The following is a 19736-nucleotide window of genomic DNA, read 5'->3' as shown; positions in this document are numbered from 1 at the left end:
TTTTCTCGTGGATAACTTTAAATTAATGTGGAACGTCACAGCACTTTACGGGCGCGGCAGGCGCGCTGGACGGAGGGTATATCAATTTTTTATTAGATTCGAGATTCTTTTATAAAAGAAATCGTCACTACGATTTAGGGGACTGGCCTATTATTTTTAATTAGAGGCCATACGAGGCATGTCATTGAATTTGACACGTCAAAATTTGTCGTCAAAGAGTCAAGCTTACCGCTTCTCATTCAGAGCGCTGTTGGAATGCGGAACATTCACGATCCTTTTGATGAGAGCTAAGATTAATTTTGGAGGGTTCGAAAAGCTCAAAGGAAATTTTAGAATATAAGTGCATTAATAAAGGTTTTTATCAGTCAGCCAATAGGCACTCTTTTATCGCCAGAAATGTCTTTATTAAATTTGTGGGCCTTTATATGCATACTCCGTGACTTTATTGCGTAAAAGCTATCGTTGTAATTTAAGCTTTTTGTTCGAAGCTCTCCATTGCTATGGTAAGGATCATTTGCTTTGAAGTGCAGTCAGAAATACTGTGTTCAATGTAAAATAATTTTTTACATATCATGCGAGTGTGCAGCTTTTTGTCCATTTCAGAGTAATGCAATGCAGGTAGCGTTTTCCATTTCCTATAAATTATTTAAAGAAAACACAGGCAAAGAGAAGCCTTCCTCAAATTTGTATCGCAATACCTTAAACTGTAAGCCATAAATAAATTGTTTAAAATATATGCATATCTGTTAATAAAACCGTTTGTTCGGGTGTCTCCTTGCTTACTTTTAGTACTTACCTGTGGTGACTGGAACTGGAATGTCCTGTAGTAGAACTGGACATAGGTGACCGCGCCGGGTAGGTCCCGCTGGCCGTATGCCCGCCCTCAGACATCACGAACTCTGCAACAACAATATATAAATGCTTTATATTTTTTGAATGCCATAGGGTTACTAGAGGAAATAGAATAGAATATTTGATATTTTATCTCTGCATTGATGTATGATTTGTAAAGAATGTTCAACTCCCATTAGCTACCATGATCTACTCGAGTACTTATTTCCTTACAACTTGTATGAAACTTTTCTATTCGATAATGAATTCCGAGACATCAGATGTCGCTTGAATAGAGTCGTACGTCGCTTCGATATCATTTCGTATCTTATTTCTATTCGACTGAGCTTTAAATGCATATGCGAGCAAGCGTAGGCACACAGAGAAATCCGATTACATCGGTCCTCAACGGACGAAATGCCAATACTCCGTCGCATCTTCACATTCTGCTCTCCCGTCGATCTTTCATGAAGTTTCCCTTGCGCTTTTATTTAGCTGATTCCATTGATGCAGACTGTATTATGAGGACGTCTGCAAGTTACTAGTACCAGTAATTAGAATAAATATTTAGTATGGTATCTATTGAATCATAATTTTCTATTAGGTAGCCTTTTGCTTATGTATATACTTAAATAATAATAAAATTGCAGTGTCTATATGTTATATGGAAATAAAATCATGTTTCGTAGACCCGGATTTAGAAATTTTTGTTTATCTGTCTGCCTGTCTGTTTGTCTTTCTGTATGTCCCTTCACAAGGTCGGGTTTGTTCGGGGTAATCCCCGGGACGGCTGAACCAATTTTGATGGGACTTTGAGGAGAAGGTAGCTGATGCATTGCATATTATAGGATACGCTTTTATTAATTCTGCGCTGAAGAAGTCGCGGACGACCGCTAGTTTGGTTAGAAAATTAATGGCCAGGGAAATAAACAAAATATTGAGAAATTACAAGTGGAACCTCACGTGGAACTATTTATCAGGAAAAATCTTTTTTTTTTTCTTTTCTTCATCAAATTCAGATGGCTCTGTTCAACATCGTTGTATTATACATTCTACAATTTCAAGATATAGCTATTATAGAATATTATCGTTAGTGACATTTATTCTGCATAATAGCCAAGTAAAAAGATAGTGAACGATAAATGTTGTTCTATCGTAATTCCGAGGTCGGCGCGGGTCGGCCGGCGTCCACCGCAACGTCGGCTGCGACTATCAATCCTTCTGTCAGGCGATCGACAGCGCATTTGTTTGCTTTCGCCATTTTTGTCTCAGTGTCTCTTCGGTCCTTCGGCGCTATATTTGTAGTTGTGCGGCGAGCGGCCGGCGCCGGCTATCAATCTGCGAAGTACCTCTGAGCATGATGGATGATGGATCCAGGGACGGACGCCTCAGTCGCCTCCTTCACGATCCCATACATTTATTGACGGTTATTCCGCGCCGATGCCTGTGTCTTATCCGTGCATGAACTGATGAATTATTTATTTTGACCATGTGATCTATCGAATATATGCTACAATAAAGCACTCTTACTTTTTTGAAACATTTTTAAGTAAAAATTACGTACTTCCTTTATATATTGGTATTGTCTCTACTAAAAACTATCACCTGACTTAAAATTAGACGGGCCAAGAATGGAAAGGTGAAGGACGTTAAGTTACGAGGTCTTCTTGATAGACTACGATACTGATAAAATTTAGAATTGACGTGTGAGCGCCATTTTGCCTTTTTTATATTAGATTCGTAACATCTATTATTGAAGACAAGTATTATTACTATTTTTTGAGAAAATATGTATTTTGCTGTAGAAAAAATTTATACATATTTATGAAATTATATTATAAATATGTGCTTGAGTAATTTTTAAGTTTAATCTAATGACCTGAGCTGAGTCACGTAATGTTCTTTTGATTTTTAACAATTGTGAAGCAAAAGGCGAAGTGACGTGAGATGAGACGCAAGAGTTTCGCAACACCCCATAATATTTATATTACCCGTCTAAACTCCGTAAAATATAACTTCCTGTACATCATATTGTTAATCATTTTCCGAATGTATTATGTAGGCCTTCCGGTATATAATATGTAAATAAGCGACCGAGGCGGAAGATATGAAAACAAATCTGGCGGCCCTACCGACTCCTTCTTGTAGGAGATGCCTTGTTTGGTTATCTTATGACTTTATTATTTAGCCGTCTAATACGAGTATAATTGTTGTATTTACTTAACTACTTACAGTTCAATCAGTATTATAGTTATGATTGAATCTAACGGGATTAAAAATCATGCATTTTTTTTTTATAAATGAAAATAAATTTTAAGTAAACGTAACAAGAAAAACTTTAAACTACTCGGAGATAAATTGTTTACGTTTATTATTAACAAGAACATTAGTTCTTGCACAGCTGGTTTCATTTTTAATTACATCTTAGATCCAGTTATCGAAGATAAAAAAATTGATCGTCCCTAACCAAGATAAGTTTCGAAACTTATGATGGAATGGAAGTGCTTCCGGACAACGAACGCGGAGAAAGGAAAAATGTTCCGTCCCTCTGATTTACTTCTATATCGGGTAATTAATTGTTGTTAAAACAAAAATGTTTCATTTATCATCGGGAATATTACAATATTTCTATGAATCAGTTCTTTTGAAAATTATGTCACTTAAGATTGGTTGTATATATAAATGTAGTTTAGTTCATTCAAGGATTTTTTATATCAGTAAAGTGGTTTTATTATGTATGTACATATTATTTAAGCGCGTGTACACATTTAGCGAGTTAAGTCTTCTAAAGATGTTACTCGGTTTAATGCTACTTGTACCTTTTTAAATTATAATTGTTTGAGTACAAAAATAAATTGTCTAAATTGAAGGATAAAAAGAATCCAATGAAAAACGAGCTATGACATTCTGACAGCTAACAAGGCAGCATAAAGAGTCTTGTACGGAAGCCTTTATGAATACCATATGAGGCGACCGCCATTTTTACATACAAAAAATCGGCACGGAATCAAAGTGCACATGTCCGCGCGGCCTACCTTAATTTTCCTCGGAGCCTCGCGCCCTGAATACCAAAAAAAGGCCGGACATCATCTCACCCCGACGCACTACGACGTTTTCATACAAATTCTCCTAAATGTATCGCAGTGTAAGCAATTTAATATATTAGGAATGGAATTAATCACTCCGAATAGGTAAGTTTCGGGAACATATCCGCAGGAACGATTTTCTCTAATGTTGTTTAGAAGCCAACAATACAAGAGTAATTTTGCTTATTGCGCCTTAAATTACTTGATCTCGTTTACGGGCCTTTGAAGATTGTACCAAGTTTTCGCAAAGTTTGTGTGTAATTTATTGTTACCGTCACCCCTCTTCTGTTTGTTCAACGTTAGCTGCGAACAACTTTTTTAACTACTTTTAATTAGCACATTTTTAAATGCAGGGATGTGGGTTTTAGTTAAACGATGATTTTTAGCACGTAATTTAACATCTTGGTTGGTGTTAATTGCTTCTTAGAATAAAATGAATGTAATAATGAGTAACAGACTTGCTGAGACAAGTAATGTCGAGTCTTGGAAACGCTTGTCTTTGACTGTTGTATTGAACTTCTCCTAACAACCAATAAGCTTATGCTCAGCCTACTGTGGAATTTTAAATAAATGTTATATTAGGTCCTTACATATGAAATTGGCGTTTTGTATGGGAGGAACAAAAAGTCGAATATTTTTTAATATAATATATTTAATTAATCAAAGTATGAACCATTATTTTCTATGCACTTTTGCCATCTCATAGGTAGTTCATTGATCCCTTTACTAAAAAAACCAGTCGGACGGGAATCAATAAAATCTTTGAAGGCGATTTGGACTGCCCCATCGGAGTTGAATTTTTTCCCTTGCAAGAAGTTATCCAAATTTCGAAAAAAATGGTAATCTGTTGGAGCAAGGTCCGGGGAGTACGGAGGATGTCTTAGACTTTCCAATTGAAGCTCTTCTAATTTAGTAGCCGTCTGTTGCGCAGTGTGTGGTCTAGCGTTGTCGTGAAGCAGCAGTGGCGTGGAGCGATTGACCAGCCTAGGTTGTTTAGCCGCTAGCTTTTCCATCATGGTTTGCAATTGCTGACAATAGACATCAGCCGTAATAGTCTGGCCAGATTTGAGAAAACTGTAATGAACAATACCGGCACTAGTCCACCAAACGCTTACAAGTAACTTTTTTGGGGTTAATTTTCGCTTGGAGCAGGATTTGGCTGGCTGGCCAGGATCCAACCATTGCGCTGAGCGCTTCCGATTATCGTAAAGAACCCATTTTTCATCACAGGTAATGATTCGGTTTAAAATACCTTCATTATTGTGCCGGTTTAGTAATGTAACGCAACAGTCGACGCGCGTTTGCCGGTTTGCTTCAGTCAATTCGTGAGGTACCCACCTTTCAAGCTTTTTAATCTTCCCAATTTGCTTCAAGTGAATTAAAACAGTTTTATCACTAACATCGCAGCCTGCAGCTAACTCGGACGTGGTTTGCGATGGATCCGCTTCCACAATAGCCTTCAACTCTTCATTATCAACTTGAGTCTCAGGCCGTCCACGGGGCTTGTTCTGCAGATCGAAATTTCAAGAACGAAAACGTTGGAACCAAAAACGAACTGTGTTTTCTTTTGCAACACGACCGCCATACACATCATTCACCCTTCGAGTCGTTTCCGCAGCACTAGTGCCACGGCGAAACTCGTACTCGTAAATAATGCGATATTTTAAGTTTTCCATTTTGTTGAATGAGTGACGCAAACAGAAAAAAACAGAAGAAAAAAAACAAATGAATGACGGTCATCGAACCACAAATACATGAGTCTATAGCTGTACAAATTTGAATTTGGAATTCCTTACCAAAGAGGAGAAATTCGTGATTAAAGTGGCCAGTACGAAAAACGCCAATTTCATATGTAAGGACCTAATATTTAATGATACTTCACAATAATAACATCATCATACCAAAATTAGTTTTATTTTATTTGATGTTGATAATAATTAAGAATCACGACATCTATTCTTCAGCAATATAATATCTAAAAATTAAATTTAGAGATTTAATATTTGATGAATAAAGAGAGCTTGTATTTTAACTGTAAATAAGATGTTTGTCTAAGTTTGTGAGACAAGATAATGTAGACAATACTTCGATATACTAACGAAGTAAGAATTTAATCTTAACTTAAATGAAGGTGATTCCCCTATAACTTTCCAACGTAGTCGCTAATAACGAAACTTGCGGTTAATAGCGTTGGAAGAAAGGGGGGAGAAGGTCTGGGGTTGGAAAGGGGGGACGAAAGTAGGGGGACGCGCAGGGCTCGGGTAAATTTTCGAGACAATTCAATAGGAAAATCGGCCTTTATGAAACTTTTATTACAAGATACATTTTGAATCAAAATTTCATAAAGACATCGGTGAGTTAGGTTAGGTTGAAACGTACTGAAACGTACTAATATTTAAAATAATCACATATAATGCAATATAACATTTAAATATTGCTATGCTCTGAAATATCTTGAAATTTTTTAATATTGTGGCTATATTTATTATAAATTGAATTCATTTAACGCGAATTCATCAATTAATAATCAATATTTATGTTATTAATTCACCTTACATGATATGTAACTTCGGTTGGATGTTTTCAAAGTAAATAATTAATTTTTAATTAAATTATTAGCTAATTTTAATAAAAGAAATATGATAAGAAACAATAACATTTAAAAGATCTGTAATGTAAGCGAGAAAAGTTATAAAATGAAACACTCACAGATTTATAGATACATATAATGTAGAGTTTGAACGGGGGTACGGTTTGAGCGCAATGCCGCACGAACATATCGAATGTTTACGATGTCATTAAACATATTTTTATTAGAAGACAGCGGTGTACTATATTATTACTTTGAGGGTGAGTTAGCGACACAAAGTCGTTTCATTGGTCAGTTACTCACGGAAGTGAACCTTCATCGGAATTGACAACGTGAGCGCAATAAAGCATTTACGACGTCATATTATCGCGCCAGTCGCGAAATCAAATCATATTAATGTGATCCATAAACTGAATTATTAATAATTTCGTCAATAAAATAGTAATAATGTGCCGTAATTTTTCTTATTTGCACATCGGGATGCAAATAAGGAAGTCGTTTCGAGGAAACAGTAAACAGAGCAAGCCTAATTGAGTTATCGCGCTACGCGGACGACTCGGATACTCTCATTGCAAAGTTCCCTGCAACTTGCAAAATTACTAAGCCATTAGCATAACCTGTGAGCAACTAACTTTTGAGGATTCAATGTAATACCATTTTGCTGGCAATATACTGTATACGATTTCACTATTTAACACAAAGTTAGATAGTATAATAATTACATTAATTTATGTTACTGCACCTCAGAAGATAACAAAAATGTTCTCCAAGGTCGGATAAAGCCATATAGTATAGAATTCGTTTTTTTTTAATTTAGATATGTATATATGAAAATGTATGAATGCTATTGAGAAACATAAATAAAATTGAACTATTCATAGCGAACAACCGAGAGATTTCTTCGAAAAATAAAACATCATTCGGTACATTTGAAAAAAATAAGCAAATTAGTGTCTCTCCGAACAAAACATCGAAGAAGCTGATAAAATGCTGCGTCAATTTACCAAATTACGGAGTAATTGAACCAAATTTGAGTGAAGCTCGTGTAATGAAAGCAGATAAAAGGTAGCGTGGAGAGTGAGAGGGGCTTATTCAATTCGTTCACGAGTTCGCACTGACACTGACTTAAGTAGGTAGTTAAGATTTTGCCAAGAAAGTACCTAGCAGCGCCCTCTAATGTGTACTTAGAAAGTAGTCGGGAGTCAAGAATTGGCCGCTTAAGTACCTACATCTGAAACTTGCTATCCATTAGTTACTCGCAAGAACACATTATAGTTCAACTTTTGTTCTTTGCTCACGAAAAACAAATCAGGCCTGGGCATGTGCCATCAGACTTGCTTTATTTATCTGGTTCTATTTTAATCGGTTAATCGGTGCAAGGTTTATTGTCATCAAACTTTATTTTCGACTACTTTTTTCCAACATAATTATATTCTTCAAGTCTCTATTTAAATATTTATTCCGTTATCAATTCTTACACTAAAATCTGCAATTGAATAGTAATATAGAAAATGAATTTTAAACATTAACCCAGTCTTGTTTGTGTTCCAAAACAAACTTTTAAGTAAGGATTAGACAATAGTTTCGAGACAATATCGATTCCGTTCTAAAGCATTTTGTTACTTTCTCGACCTAAATTTGCATGTTTAATTCCAACTAGCTTTACAACTACAACTAACGTTACTTAATCTAGCATTTCAAATACTATATTATTTTATATTGCTTAACGTTTTATTTCTCGGAATTATTTTATCGGTGTTTTAGAATATAATATGTAGCACAGGGCTGAAACACAGGACTCGGCCCTTGTTTAGAAGCCAAGGTTTCCACACAATTAATTAAATGAGTGTCACAATAAAGCATTAATTATTAATATATAATAAAACATTTTTAGCTAACGCCAAAATAGAAATTTCTCATTCTTCACAGAAATCAGTTTTTCGTCTTCTTTCTGTCGCTGTATTAATGAAATAGTGGCTAATTGCAGAAATAGAGACCTTTCAATCTGCCAGACTCATAAAGAGTCTACCAAATTAAAAAAGTGACCTGCAGAGTTTATTAACCTTTACTTGAGGTTTACTAAGAGTAATATTCAGGGCACGTGACCTATGAACATGACAATACATTTGCCAAAGGATCATCTACGTGATACGTGTGATATTGGACAGAGTCCAGAGCTTTCTTAGTTTCTAAGACTAGCTGTGCGCTCCGGCATCTCACCACACATTTATTTTTCATCATTCATTACGATACTAAATATAGCCTTTTTAAACGATAATATAACATTCCAACAGTGAAAGATTTTTTTAAATCAGTCCAGTAGTTTTTGGCTTTATTCGTTACAACATTAATGTCGATAACACTTAAGGGAACAGATTTTAAAAGTTTGTTGTGTTGTCAAATGTATGCAAAAACAAAGTCGACATTGAGTCAAAGAAAAAGTTTAGGTGTCTGCATTTGTTTGCTTCTAAGTTGAAGCGCTGTCGTCAAAACATTTCGATAAAATACCTCGAAGGAGATTGTGGTATGGGCTCGTGCACTCTACTCGATTGAATTCGAGGTGGACGGTTACTGAGCCCACACTCCCATTACGAAAGGTGATCTTGAAATAAGTAGAAAGCAGTAAAACCAAAATACTGAAACATTTGGATAAAAGTTATTGTTCTCATCAATATTAAATATAAGCTGTAAAGTGTTATCGGTTGTCTGGACAAAACAATGTTTTTATTTACTTTTTATGGTGACAATGACCTCATAGACTAAAGTATTGTTACTGATAATTTCAGTTACATTTTTTAGATCTTCATGAGTTTATTGCGATAATATTACGTATTACGTATAACGTATTATTTATCAATACTATTTCTAAACAATTTGATTTATTGAAAAGGCACTAATTGGTATTGACTATTGCGATGTTATGTACCTCCTCGACTTTTGTATAAAGTATAAGCATGTTCTATATAATGCCGATGGAGAGTACTTCTCATGACCTATTTTTGTTTTGTTACTTTGCCAAGCGCGGAAAGATTTTTTTTAAATGTTTTACTTTTATGTCACATTTTCACGATAATTATCTTTTGATTAATAATTAACATTAAACCGTACATCAATGTTTATTATAATCATACTATCATACTCGTATTATTAATGAGAAAGTTTGGATGGATGGATGTACTACGTTATCTCCAAAACGGCTTAACGGATCTCGATTAAATGTGCACAAATGTGAACGTAGTCTGGAAGAATACATCGGCCAATAAGATTTTTTTTAAATTCCGCGTGGACGAAGTCGCGGGCAAAAGATAGTGTTCTATAAAAGCTAATATCTGACATTACGATCTTAAGAAAAAATAACCTTAGAAGTAAACAGTCAACTTTGGCAGCTAATAACTTTTAAAGATCAGTGCGAGCTTTTGATTAAAGTAATTAAAATTGTCTTTTAATATAATATAAATTTGAACTAATTTATCATTCAGCAAGTAAACACGCTCGAATGGAATAAAAATGTTTGGTTATGAGACATTTTGAAATTATTAAAGTGATATCGATACAATACAGTGTTCTGCGAAGAACGCAATAAAATGTATAAAGCGGGTATTATTCGCATGATCAAATCGCCTAATAAGTTGGATCCCACAACGCGTTCATTGTGGCGGCAACTAACCCGCCCGCTCTCCCCTCACGCCCCCACACCACCCTGCTAAACAATTATAGCTTTTTCTCTATCACATTTCACTTGCTTTCTTATCACTTTGTCCCTTTACTTTTAAAAGCTTTTTTTCTTCAATAGGTTCCTTTATTATTTAAATTTTAAAATTGACAATATTTTTCAAAATTAATTTTTTTCAATAGATTTTATGAAACATGGTGTTTTAATTTTACACCTATCTATAATAACTCCATAACTGATCTTAATACTCGATTAAGATTCGTTTGCTTTTTAAAAGATGTAAGGGTTGCCGTAGCAATTAGAAGATGAAAAACCTTATCTATAGTTTAAAGGGCCATCGATCAAACTATTCTTTGTCCTTCCTTCGGATCGATAAAAATTGATTTCGGGCATAAATTGATCTATTATTCTACGTCCTATTACAATGTATTTAAATTACGGCTATTAAGTTTTTAAAATTTATAGGTTGGCAGCGTTTCGGTGGCTACGTAAGTAATGTTAGTGGACGGGTCGTGTGCACGGCGTGTGTCATTCGTCACAGATTTCAGGGCATGAAATGACGTGGCGTAACTTTGTGGTTAGGCGCGGCAGAGGCGGGGTGCGGTTACTTCGTGCTTGCGATATTAATTATCTAGCAACATTACCAAGGAATCGGTATATATTATTGTAACATTGTTTTTCCATTGCCGGAGAAAGGGTAAAGAGTATTATAGGATATTATTTTGAAAATGATAATAACTAAATCGTCACGTTGAGTAATTACGGTTGACATAATCAATACTTATTGTTAAGCAAATCGGTGAAATCATTTAAAAAAAAGGTAATCGGGAAGTAAACTTGATTTTTAAAACAGTCGTAAGTTAAAGTAACAAATGGGATATTAAAGATTTCAGTAATTCATTCATTATTTTGTTAATGACCCCTACGGGACACTTTAAATGCCTCGTTGTTGTTTCCCAGCATGAATACAAAATGGACATTTCCGTCCACGCAAACCTCACATTAAGGTTGTCAGTCAAGAAGGCTGCATTTATTGAAAGGAGCGGGGGACGCTCAATCAGTTAGCCGGACACAGAGTTTTACTAAAATTGATGTTTGTCGAGGAATTTGTGACATGTTTGATATAATTATTTCTTTCAATTTAAACTCTTCAAAACAATTATAAACTTCAAAATCAGCAGGTCATGGTTTATATTTGATGTCAGACTCTTAGTTGACCAGTATATTATACTTATCAAATATATAAATAAAACACTGAGAATTTTTAAGTAAAAATATTGACTTGTATAAAAGGTTTTTGAAAATGTTAGTCTACAACTTGTAACATAAAAAGAGATTTTCTTTTCATTGCCTTCACTATAAAAATGTATTTTCCCAGATGCAGTCAAATGGCTTTTTCCTAACACAATTCAAGCTAATAACAGTTTTTGTGACACTAAACACGAAAAAAGCTTTCCCCATTTAACGGACCGTAAATGTGTACTCTATGTTACCGCCGCCCTTAAGCAGACATTATTAGGAGGGTGTCGCGCGACTAACATAAAATTTTGTTGCGATTTTTTCTTTAACACCGCTAAGCTACACAGTATAGGTCACGTTGGTCTCATAAGTTATCTCAAACATGTGAAAAATACCAGCAGTGATGTGTCCTTGTTTTTTGTTATAAGTTCATTTTAACAAAGGTTTGAATCAATTTGACTATTGTTTTGAACGAATTGAATTTTAAATGATACAAAGAATGTTTGTATTTGTACACAGTTATTAGGCTTATTGAAAAAAATATAAAAGACTATAACATGTTACAAACAATTGGATCATACAGCGAAACAAAATCATAAAGGATTGAAAGGACTTTCCTTAACGAGGGTAATGTAGGACATAAGTCGAAATCCTTTTTTCAATACAAAGAAATAACGAGGTAGAGTTCCAAAAGGGACAGCAGATTAAAAACTCACGTTAAACATAATAACTGAACTAGAGCGGACGGGGCCGTGGAAGGTCCTTATTAATCGTAATTAGCAATATTTGTAAGCGGCACAAAGGCGCGTCGCCGCGGGTCGCCGGCGCGGCACAAAGCGACCGACGCACTACAAAGGGCTTAAGGTTTTAGATGTCGCCGCTCTGAAAATTTGTTTCATTAAGCGGACCAGCCCAAATTTTCTTTTTCTTTTACGTGAAAACGACATTTCTATAATGTGAAGTCAAACATTCCCGTTTTTTTCTGCTGTCATTTTATAAAGATAATAAAAAGGGTAAGAAAGACTAATGTGCTAAAAATTACCGAGAATTATTTTTGTGATCAAGATGGAGCGTCAATTTCTTTGTGTTTGTTTTAAATGATAAGCCTGCTGTGCTCTTTAAAGGTAGGTGACATGTTCGATTCGTAATATTGTTGTTGTTGCCATGATCGTCTAATTTAAAACAAGTTAAAAAAAGTTCTTATTTTGAAAAAAAAAGAGAACGTTTCATTTTCATTGAGTAAGTATTTTTTCTATTAAAGTAAAATAAAAAAAACTTGAGAGGTTTCAAGGGACACCCGGATGGAACGAAGTTCCTATGAATTTTCGTTATATATTGTCACGTTGTTGTCATGGTTACTATAGCAAAAAGTGTCGTGACAACTTTTCGTAAGAATTTTTTCCGTCTAGCCCCCTTTCACAACGCGCGATAAGGAACTTCGTTCCAACATGCTGTGAGATGAATGTGGGAACATCAGTAAAAAAATGTATCAGAAAGACTAAGAAATTAAGGGACATAAATTATGTTTTGATTAAATGTATGTCTGTACAATGTCTATCAAGGCTATCAAAGGCACACGAAGTTTTGTTCTTAATATAAGAGCCTTATATAAAAACCTGTTCTGGACGAACAAAGCGGTACGTGAGGCAAATTATTTATGTATTGCCGCGGTCGTTCTAATTACGTGAGGCTTTTGTTCTTCAGGCCTGCCGCCGTGGCCGCTCCGCCTCGACGTAGCATACAGGAAGGCTTTGATAATGTAACGACTTTGTGGCCCCCATAAGAACCTATCCACTTACTTTTCAATATGTTAATTTGAGTAAATTTAAGTGCATTTTCGTATTAAATCTAAGATTTTGAAATGTAAAATCACACTTACTACTACTATAAGGAGAGATTTTTTTTTTTTGGTTAAGTAAATTTTTTACGCACTGCGATAAAACATAACTAAACGTTTTATCGAAGTTTACGCAACAAGAAAAGGCTAAGAACATTTTATTCATCTCCAGTTAAGCTTTGAATTAATTTGTTTATTGGAACGAAGTTCCTTATTTTTGTATAAATTTAACAGTGGTAGAGCCCGTAACAACAATATTTGTTGGGAGCCCGAATGGGCCGACGCACTCAGTGCAATGCCACGACCACACAAAAAAACAAGCGTGAAGTGTAAGCAATTCCGCGTTTCGACAGATGAGTGTGCGTGCCGGAGTCCTAATTTTAGTTACGTTCCCTTTCCACTCTTTTCTCCTCCGACGATTAAGGGTTAGCAACGCATTTGCAAATGCTGACTACCATATTACATAAAAAATTATAGAAAATACAAAAAATCATTTTGTTTTAATTGAAAGTAATAAATCATATCCCCAATTCCATCTTCGGATAGATAAATTTATTCGGAAGCAATTGCGTAAGATGTTTACCCCGGAAGGCACACGTTCACTTTCAATCGTAAGATGTCTTCCTCGAGGAAAATTCATAGAATTAATACCTTGTCACGAACAAACGATCCCCGCATTGTGACTTTAAATTACATTTCAAATCCTCGAATTGATCTAAATCATCTTGGTTTAAGATAAACTGTTTGCATTTACTTCATTTGATTCTGATTACCGAATTATTTTACTTATTAGATAATCGCATCTCAAAATAAATTACATCTTAAGACTGAATTAACATGAATCAATGTTTATTTTCACTAATGATCATTACTCGTTGCGATCCGGCCTTGAGATCTTAGAGTAGTCAATAATTTGTTCTCCTGTTATTAGATTAATTGGGGGTTAGGATATTTATATTATTCTTGTATTTCTGAATACTGAAATAGATGCTATTTTACTGATATATAAAATATACAAACCAAAGTGATATCAAAATAATATTGAAAATAAATTAAGGTAAAAAAGCTTTAAAATAGATCCAGTAAAAAATTGTAAAGAACAGTGGAAGCGACTCACGAGAAACATTAAAAGGTTGTTATTGCGTTTAGAGAATGTGAAAAACCTTATAAATATCTTGTAAGAAGGTTTAATAAGTACGAAGACGCAGCTACTTTGCATTAATACCTCATGACCCTGTATGTTAAGACGAGGGGGAGAAACTGAGCAATAAAGGCGAGGAAAGAAGCTCCATATGATATTCACACGCAATAAATATTAGAATAGGTGCAGTGATTGCGAAGGCAGGTGTCGACGTCGAGCATTAAACGTTATCTGTTATGTTGTTATCTTCATTATTTGCTTTTTATTCGTTAGTCTGACGCCGTATATGTGCATACAGCTTTGGTTAATTTTATCGACATCTTAAAAATCCTGTTAATAATTTTTTATATACGGAATTAATTTCTTGAATGTTAAGTACTGACACGTTGCCCGTGTAAGGTAATGTTTGTATGATTTTCAGGCATTTTTTAATTAAAAAATATATCAATAAGACAAACATGTTAAATGTTTACAAATATGCAAAACTATAGATTCAGTTAAAAAAACTTCTTTTGTTTCTTTAAAATTTGTTTTGTCTGCAATGTTTCCACGGCATCTGGTATTAGGAAAGCGTGCCGTGTTCGCTGGTGACGAGCGGACGAGCGAAGCGTGAGCGATTGTCACACGAATGATGCGCGCGGTGTGTTCGCGGGGCGGCGGCAAGGGCGCGCGGGGGTGATAGCGCGGGGGTGCGGGGATGAAAGTCCCGGCCCCCGCGCTCCGCGCTATCGATTGCCCCAGTTGAGAGAGGGGCGGAAGTAATGATAGAACGGGATGCAACCACCGCCTGCCCGATCCGATGGCTAACTCCACTGGTAACTGTATAGTGCACTACACAAATATTGTTCGAGATAATATTTAATCTTCCCTTTCTTTCCTTTAATGTAATTCTGAATAACGCTTCTCGAACTCGTCCTCTTAGCCGGTATTATCTGGATTGTCTGCGTTCTTCTTTTTCAAATAATTGTACTGTTTCCGCTTTCAAGTCTAACTATTAATAATTTATATCTTACTAAAATGACTATTTAAATGTTCACCTACAGTTAATGCTAAGTCACTTCAGATAAATTAGGCAAAACTTTGAGCCATCAAAGTAAACAACTTCACAAAGTCGAGCGTGGATGTGACATCCTGCTTATATCTATCGGAACGGATCCCGTAATAGCTTCCTCAATCTCAGCGTCAAAGTTCTCATAAGGCGCTTCTTAACTAAGGCGTTAAGGAAGATAGTTAGTAAGAGGCCTTCGGCAGGGTCTTAAAACTTGGTCCAAACTTGCGTAACTCGATCTCCACAATCCGGCGGGCGTCGAGCGTCAATGCGACGATAACTCACAATACGTTATTAGCATAACAATATAATTGTTCAAGAACGAAGGACTTGCCGATGTCACTACGTCGATCTCATCGAAACGCGTTTAGTTTGTCACGAGATACGTTGTGGATTCAGAAGGAGCATGGCATAAACTTCTTTGATCGTTGTTATTTTTGGTAAAACTTGGACAAAAGAAATATGATAAAATAGCTACGGTAAAGTCGAGTTCATAAGTCATGACGCATCGACCAGTGGGGCCAAAGCCAGTTATATCGATTTAACAATAAAATTGGTCCGACAAGCGAGCGTCATCTCGCGGCGCGGCGTGGTAAATTGCGATAGAATCTGAGCCGACGTTCACATCCAATGATAATAAAGTGTAAAAAGAGTCGTCGTTTTAATGCTCGCTTTATGGGCACTTCCGGAGGTTCGTAAGGTTTAAGATGCGCGGAGATATATGGCCGCTGTTAAAACTCCTTCGCCAATCACTGGCGTTCTTTGTTGTCGACCGACGCTTGGACTGAGGGAAACTGCACCATAAAATATCCTGACACCGATTCAATGTTTGCTCTATACTAGATGACGCCGTAATAATCTCGACGCCTGTAAAGGTGAATAAAATATTTTAGATGACATCCTACTGTTCTTTAAACACATTAATTTTTTATTTACTTACGTTACCACAATATTTGCAAAGAAGAAATAGACAATGATAGTATATAGGTATAGCTTTTTAATTTGAACCTGTTGCGCATTATTATAATGAAAACTAATTTCTAACTAATCATATCAAAATTAATAGAATGAATTACAACTATTAAGCCATTAACGTAAATAGTATTCAACGTGAACAAATGTCTATAAAGAAAGTAAGTGTCGTAAAGTCGTGTACTCAAGGATGACGACTCTATAAGTAAACTTGAGAATCCAATTAAGAAATGAGCGCGGTACAGATTTATTTCCGTCCTTACTTTGCTAACCTATTCGTACACAGCAATAAAGAGAGATCTCCGAGGTAGCAGTTGATCTGCAATTAGAACGAAGTAAATTAAAAGACGTCATTGTTTACCGGAATTCTCTACTGATTGTTTGCGTACCTACGAATAAAATGATAATTGTGTTCTACTAAGTACAAACCTGGTAGAGATAGGTGTGTTTTAGCTCAATTAGGTAAAATGGTAGTTAATTTTTTTCTAGCCTGGCAGGTGTATGGCCATAATTTTACACAAGGAGCGGGAATAACACAAAATATTTGTTTTTCTTTTCCATTGGTCTATCAACAACTTATTGTATATTTTCAAAAGAAATGAATGTGAAGAAACTGTATTCAGTGACTTTGGCCAAGGTGACTGGAGAAAACAGTTGGTTTCCATTCTCAAGCACATTACTGTAACCATTAAAATTTTACGAGTGAACTGGCGAAATGAATAGTAGAATTAGGTTAAGAACCGGCTCGGGCTCGCGTGTCGTCCGTCTACCGTTCCTTGCTAATTTCATTTTGAATAAATAAGAATGCAAAAAAAAATTTTTATTAATTCACGAGTATGATATATGTAATTATTTTTTAAGTACTAATAATCGTTAGAAACTGAAATTTTGATAGTTAAATAATTTCATTTCTTTATTCTACTTTGTTTTCATAAATTTTAATCTCATAAACCAAATCTCTTAATGTTTTTTTTTTTTGTAAAATAAGGCACCACTTTTAAAATCGTTTGCTAAATTAAAAAAAAGTATCTATAATATAGAGTGACATTTTGACTTTCATTTTAGTGAATGAGTTCACACTTCATTACACTTACGAGCTATCAAAATACTCGTAAAATACTATCTTTAAATGTTTATCGCATTCACGCTCAATAGATATTTTATTACATTTCTAAATGAATTTAATTATTTTAATAGTCCTGCGAAAAATTGTATTGAAACGTATATCAGCGTGAAGAACTTTTCCCGAAAACAAGTATATTCCGAAATAATATTGTAACGGAAAAAGTTGGGTAACAGTAAATAGGATAGAGTTTAAAATTCTGTACGAGTTCGTGAATTAATGTATATTAGGGACTGAGATGCATCTTCGAAAAGCTTCATCCATTTCGCGGGCAGTTGCGAGCTTTCACTATGAGTACATTCAGGGCACGTGCCTCTTTCTTTGTTTCACTCGAGTATAACGAGATATTGTGATTCCGCGCCATAACGACACCGCGTACTCAGATTCGAATATCTAACACAACATTAGATACACGTTTTCTTATTAAGACGAGACAACCACTGAATAGAAATGTCTGTATCGATATCCTTTGTTTATATTTTTTTGTTACCTTCTAACGATATGTACGGTAAAGATTTCCAAAGAGAATATCGAGAATAATGTGTAAAGTAATTTTTTATCAGCATTAATCATAATTTGTTTTGTTAATATTTCAGCTGTGATGTTTGTATTCGTTTTGGTTCCATAGACTGACAGATCTAAGAGAAAAAAAGAAGACTGACAGATTATGCATACATTTATGGATTACCAAAAAATATGAGTGTATCAAACAACAGACGGCGTTAGAATCGATGTCTAAAGTAGTTTAAACTTTTAATTTGGAAGTACAAATAAAATTGAAAATAGCTATAAAGATAGTTTTACAATAAGATAAAAGCTTCTTCTTAAAAGCTCGTTTAATATTCAGAGCGTTATTAACTTTATATTTAGTTTAAGTATGCAAATATTAAACCACATTGGCTTAGGTTATCTACTTCTTCAAACAATAATAAAATAAACAAACATTAATATATTATATTAAAAATAGACCTAACAGACAAACGTGTAAAGATTTCGTTTTCAAAGCGTTCATTGAACTTGGGAGTTGAGTCGTGTTCCAACAACTCCCTGTATACCTAACGATACATTGCAACGTGGTTACGCAAGGCTCGTTACGTAACCCAGATAAGCAAGGGTGAAATTCTATCTTATTTGCGCCCTCGGATTAAAATTAAATTTTATATGGAGGTTTCAGAAGTCGAGGTACTACGCTGGCAACTTTCCTTGTGTACAGTTTTAATTTCACGCGACAGTGTAATGAACATGGCGCTTGATGTGTGGCGCTAATGAATCTGTTATTTATACCTTCTAACAAAATTTTAAACCTCATACTTCATTAACATTCTCTGTGGCATTCGTGACTAAATCATATGTTTACTTTAGTATAGTATTGTTTGTTAAATCAATTTCTTATTGGATATTAAGACGTCGTATCTTAATTTCTTGAGTATATAAGTTTGAAATGTTTAGTGAAATTAATTATTCATTAAGGGAATCTCAATGTAGATATCTAATACTAATTATATACTAAGGGCTTAATAACTTGGCTTGACTTGAACGCTTGTAATTCCGGCCGCTGATTTTAGGTAATCGGTCAGCATTTAGTAAGTACCAAGGTTGAAAGCCATTAGATCGTAGATTATTATTATGCATATTGAACCATTCGATCATGAATGTAAGCATATTGATTTTAAGGTACATGTGACTGGCTGACTGGCTGACCTCCTGAATTTGCGTTCGCCAATAATACTAAATCAACAACATTGTTATTGGTAATTAACTTGATGTATGCGAGAAACGCAGTTTGGGACTCCAGTGGATCATTCACACTTACACTTACACGCTTAAAGTATATTATTTTATTTACATAATCAGAGTATAGGTATATCATGTGCATGAAAATTATATGCATGTTAGTAGTTATTATTTTCAAAAAAGGTCCTTTATGTTATATAACAACGTAAATAAGCAACGTAACGGCTGATAGAGATGTATGGAGGAGTAGTACATACTGTGCCGACCCTCCATAGGGATAAGGGCAGGTTGATGATGAACAACGTAATAAGCAAATTCAATAAAAAAACAACAAGCACTGTTCATTATTCGAACGCGATGATAAAAGAAACCAAACAATGTTGTAAATACATGATCAATGATATTGTATCACAACCGGAGTACTCGTCAGATAATTTTCTTCCGAAGACATTTCATAAATCA

The sequence above is a fragment of the Papilio machaon genome, chromosome 5 (genome assembly GCF_912999745.1).
Source record: "Papilio machaon chromosome 5, ilPapMach1.1, whole genome shotgun sequence".
Classification (NCBI taxonomy): Eukaryota; Metazoa; Arthropoda; class Insecta; order Lepidoptera; family Papilionidae; genus Papilio; species Papilio machaon.
The sequence above is the reverse complement of the archived record's forward strand: the minus strand, read 5'-3'. Positions refer to the sequence as shown.